Below are 6000 nucleotides of genomic sequence, written 5' to 3'. Positions count from 1 at the left end.
ATTAACAAGGTGCCGTGTTTGGCACACTGTAACGTTACATACGTTAAGCTATATTGGCTCAAGTGTTAACGATGACCTATTAATAAGAAAATCGGTTAATTGTAATCAACATCGGGTCTAAAGCCTGCATACTCGCATCGTTTACTTGTTATAGTGTCAATTAACGTTACTTTAGCTGGGTAAAACCAAAGGTAATGTAGGTAAAGTTAGCTAACATTACAACAGGTGCAGGTGCTGTGCTTAAAGCTAGCTAGCTGCTTAACGTGAGCATTACCGCTTAGCTAACGTTAGGTGTTCGACCCACCCTGTTGCTTCTACATTATTGAGTTAAACGTGTTGTTGTATTAAGGACGTTTCTTTTTTGGAAAAGGCATTCCAACTATCATACAATACGCCATCTTGTTGTTGTTTCTTAGGCCAATGATTTAACGTTAATTTGCTGAGAGTTTAAAGGGTAATTACACCCAAATCACATGCAACTACCCCAAGTGGTATCTAGCCTTGCAGATAGTTTTGGTTTCATTTGACCAGATTTTGAGATATCCGTTTCTGAGACTTCTTGTGCCACACCCATACAGAGGAGGTGAACCAGTTACTCGGAATTATTAGTTATAAATGCAACAATTTCTTAGTTAGAAGCAGTTTCAATGGACATTGTCCACACATCAGCAAATGACACCAACATTATCCGCATGGTTAGATAAATCCAGGGAAAGTATTTTTGGGTGGTTTGTGTGACCTTTTTTAAATTATAGTGGATGAGAAACCTTGCAGTGGCTAATAAATAATTGTAGATTAAAGCCTCTGTGTAGTAGTAGGGAAGTGCTTTTAATATTTGTGTTACAACTGTGCCAGACAATCTGCATTCATCCATACTGGCTGTCTTTTTGATTAAAAGTTAAAAGGTGCCATAGATCATAACAAGTAGCCTATACCCCAGACAAATTCAAACATTAGTCAGGATTTTTACGCAATATCGAAGCACACCCACCCAATAAGCAGTTCGATATTAACATTAAGAAGTCATCATTCAAATGTTCTCCTGGTGTTTTCAATATTTTAGCCTCTTTTGTTGACAATGTAGGTTAGTGGATATTGACGACCTTCTTCTAAGAACGCAGCTGACCAACTTTTCAGTTGAGGCCCCTCAGCCCTCAGGGCTTGATGATTATCCCTGCCCCTCCATGTTAGATAGCTAATCAATGGAGTTGCAGTCTCCATTGATTAGAAATTGGGCCACAGTGTTACTGTGTTCTGCCTTAGGCAGTCACTCTGCGAGGGATGGAGCATTGCCGGCTCAAAGAAGGACCTTAATGTTTTGACTATTGTACAAACTTTTAGAGACTAGTCTGAAAATCATAAGGTAGCTTCATTTAGACAAAGTAAGCAAACGTTCTTTTTTCTTTCTTCTTCTTTCTTGACAAACCAAAAGCCTGCCCTCTATAACATAGAGCGATATAGATATTCAGAGTTTTGGAAGACAAATATGTTCATGTTTGATGCAGTCTAAATTGTTTCATCTTTGCATTTGTAGAATGAATGCGACTCAGCCCTGGTCCTCTGTCCCAACTTTTTTTTCTGACTTTGCCAATTTTTTATCCGCAGAATTCCAGACACCATGACAAACATCAACACAGCTAACATCAACTTCAAATGGGACCCAAAGAGTCTAGAGATCCGTACTCTGGCTGTGGAGAGGCTGCTGGAGCCCCTGGTAACCCAGGTAATGTGAACCCAGTTTTCATTTTGTATGTATATATGTATATGTGTGTGTGTGTGTGTGTGTGTGTGTGTGTGTGTGGCATATATATATATATATATATATACATATATATATATATATATATATATATATATATATATATATATGCATGTATGTATGTATGTATGTGTGTGTGTATATATATATGTATATGTGTGTGTGTAGTGTGTGTGTGTGTATATATATATATAAGCATATACATATATATATATATATATATATATATATATATGACACACACACAATACATAAGTATATGCTATAATACATATTATTATTACACATGTGCATATACGTAATATTATTACATATTATTATTAATGCGCATTACGTACATTATTGATATTACATACATTATTACACAAAGTATTTACACACATTACGCATGCAGCATGTGTAATACGCGTACATATTACATATTACATATTACACATATACATACATGCCATACATACACATACGCATTATTACACGTATTATACGCATACATATATTATTAATAATACACATACGCGCACATATTACGCGTACACGCATACACATACATTACACATATACGTGCATATTACGCATACGTATTATTACATACACATACATACACATATACGTGCGCATGCGCGCGTGCGCATACGTGCGCGCATACGTGCGTGCAGTGCGTGACATACATACGTGCGCACATACGTGCATTACACATACTACGCATACGTATTGGCTACGTGCGCGCACATACTACGCGCACACACGCACAATGCGCGCATTGACACATACGCATTATATTGCCAGTACGCATACGCATATTATTACGACATTACGCAATACGCACATACGCATACGCGTACAGCGTGCGCGCGTGCGCGCGGCATTAGCGCGCGCGCGCGCGGCGTTAATACGCATACGCATTACCATTACATACGCATTACGTATTATTACGCATTACGCATTATTATTGTTACATGATGACACATATTACACACACACACATTACCGCGCGCGCGTGCGCATTACGCGCGCACATACGTGAGCGCACACACATGCGCGCGCACATTATTGGCCACGTGCGCGCACATTACCGTACCGCACATACGCATTACGCATTATTACGCACATACGCACGCATACGCACATTACGCGCATTACCAGCATGCGTATTATTACGACATATTACGCTGCATATTATTACGCATTATTACGCCGCATTACATACGCAATATATATGTATATATATGTATATATATAAAGAGTATATATATATACACATATATATATATATATATATATATATATATGTATATAGAGAGAAAGAGATATATAAAGAAAGAGGAGAGAGTATATGTATATATATATGTGGAAACATGTGGCAGGAACACAGGAGGAGGAAGGAATGATGGCCCCTAAAGAGAAGCCACACGGAATGAAATAGTGGAAGCCCAGGGAATGGAGGGAGAAAGACAGTGGAAATGGAAGGACAGCAGCAGGGGAAAGATGTCCATAAGCAGGTATGGTGAAAATGCATATTGCAAAAGTGTGCGCTTTCCAGCTTGTACAGAGTGCTTCTTAAGATGGGAAGGATGATAAATAAATCATAAGCTATGTACATATCATCTGCTCCAGTGGAAGACCTTGAAATAAGAGTATGCTTTGAGCCTGATAGATTTCCTTTTGCTATGGGGTAAAGTGTTTCCCCTATATGCATTCAACAGCATCGTAGTCTCGCATTGCCAGACCTATTGCCAAAGCGATGCAGAGGAAGGTCTGGCTAGTCTGCACAACATTCCGGGATAAGAGAAAAATGTGCTCTGGTTTATTTGCATTGCTTTAAACCAATCACAATCATCTTGGGCGGCGCACCCGGGCGCAGGTGCGGTGCTCTGCAAATTAGCCTCGGGAAGGAACTTGTTTTGGTGGAACATGTGCACGTAGCTCTGGAATTAAAATGGCTGTCGAGTGTGATGAGAATTTTACTCAAAAAAAAAAGATAAATATAATTTGATTGTCGGTCGTAGCTCAGAGGATGTTTCCTGAATCGACCAGAGTTTAGAATGCCAACAAAACAATTGCGTAAATGAAACATTGTCGATATAGATTTAACAGCAGCGCAGCACTGCTGCTAAATGATTAGCGCCGCTGCTAGGGATGTTAACTGTGAATCGCTCAACCACAGACTATTTTTGACCGGTTACGCATGTTGGTCTATAGGTTACTTTGCATACACACTCCGCTAATGGCTTCGCTGGCTAGCAGTTTGAGGTAGAAGGTGCCTAGTGTAGTGTTTACGCTACATGGTAAAATGGAAATAGCTGGTCCACCTTAAAGGTCAGTCCACCTTAAGTGAGCCTGTGCCGAAGCGGTCGCTAGCTTTGGGACTAACCCCCTTAACTTTAATTAGGTGGCAAGCAAGACACGGGACTTTGCTTGGGTCTTGAGGAGTTTATTCACTGACAAATGGCACTGCTACAATCACAGCTGTAACGTTACTACTAACTTCATACTCAGTCACACACACGCTCTCTTTTTTTGTCTTGACCGCGCACTCGCTAACGTTACGCACTCAACCTACCACGTATTACAAGTTAGTCCTTACAGGAGTTTGCCTCTTCTATAACACATTTTAGTTTAAAAACATTGTAAAAATACATATATCTAACTATAAAGCGGGGAACCTCTATGTGTGTGTCCGTTGTCTTTCAAGTATCTCCAGAACCATTCATCCGATCTACTTCACACTTTGCGGGTGTACTTCTGGGTAACCAATGATGTGGTTTTGGTGCAGTTTCGACATGCGACACGTGCAGTATTAATGAACTGTGAAACTGAACTGACCCGCATGCGTGGATGCTGTTGCACAAAAGACCTCACATGCAGCATGCTGTTGTACTAACCCTAACCCTGCTACGTCCATAGCGGGCTCATTGACTGCGGTTCACCGTCTCTGACTGTGGTTCACTTTTTGTATATACCATATACTAATCTATTATTTGATTAATCTTTGGAGCTCTACACTGAACACTTAGCTTGTTAGTCAAATGATATATTTTTGAAATTTCAGATGACTTTGGTAAACTGGTTGGTATGGAAAAGAGAGGCTGATGACGGTCATGATGAAGCTGAGTTTAGTTGGATAAAATTTAAAGGGGGAGGGGACGCGCGTATTTTGTCTCCTTTATGTGAAGTGCCTAGCAGGAGTTATTTGATTTCATTCTTGTAGGTTGCTTAATCAAGCACTTAACTTCGTGTATTCCCTTGTTAGACATAAGTACATGTAGTAAAGTGTGGAAAGAGAGGTGAGGGCAGAGTAGAAGGGCAGGAGGGATGATGAGATGCAAGAAGTCTTAAAGTATTTTATTTAACGTAATTTAAAATCTACAACTGTGTGTCTAAAGTCTTCTTCATGTCAACGAATGTGCTAAATATATATAGAATATATTTTATTTAGTAAATTGTATATGGAACAAAATCACAGTTGTAATTGCAATGTTAGGCGGAAGATAGACAGAGATTCCACATATTAGGCAGGGCTCTAAATTTGTAAGGGTGCGACTAAGATTTTTCCTAGGTCGCACCGGTGCACCTAACGTCCTCGCATCCGCTGCCTCTCCACGAACGAAGCGATGTCGTTTTATATCGATATGGTTTAATGTTGCGTTACATGACCCATTCCTTCTGGAAAGCCGCGCCTGTGTTTGGATATCTCCTCCGCGCAGCCCCGCCCCCATTCACTCACACACCGGCCGGCTCCCCTGCAACATGGAGAGACACAGCGCCGCCGGTTCAAACTGCTGACATTTGTCTACAGTTTTAATTGTTAACACAGCTGTATATTGTTAAGTATGAGAGGGAAACCTGTATTGGTACAAGTGTTTCCGTTGGTAACTCTGTTATTGCGGCCGCCATGGCGAAAAACACATTAGAAGTTATTAAATGCAACTAACTTCAGTTTGAGTTATAACGTGTAAGATGGAGCCTGCTGGACCTGGGCGAGAGATGTGACCCATGGCCAGAATATCATAGTTCATAAAAATGCAGCGCAGTGACGATACGGACAGTTCATAGCCTACACAAGACGTGTGTAACGCCGCTGACCCGCCAAAGTGCGTTCGACCCGTGCTGGAACCATTCATAATGAGTCAGCAGTCACTCTGTGAGTAGCTTCAGTCCATCGCACTCTCCCTCGGTCTCCCTATGTCTGTTTTTTTTTAACTTTATTTTATTTTTTTAAGATTTCGGCCTTTTTATTTTGA

Source organism: Perca fluviatilis, chromosome 10, assembly GCF_010015445.1.
Source record: "Perca fluviatilis chromosome 10, GENO_Pfluv_1.0, whole genome shotgun sequence".
In the NCBI taxonomy this organism is placed as follows: Eukaryota; Metazoa; Chordata; class Actinopteri; order Perciformes; family Percidae; genus Perca; species Perca fluviatilis.
The sequence above is the reverse complement of the archived record's forward strand: the minus strand, read 5'-3'. Positions refer to the sequence as shown.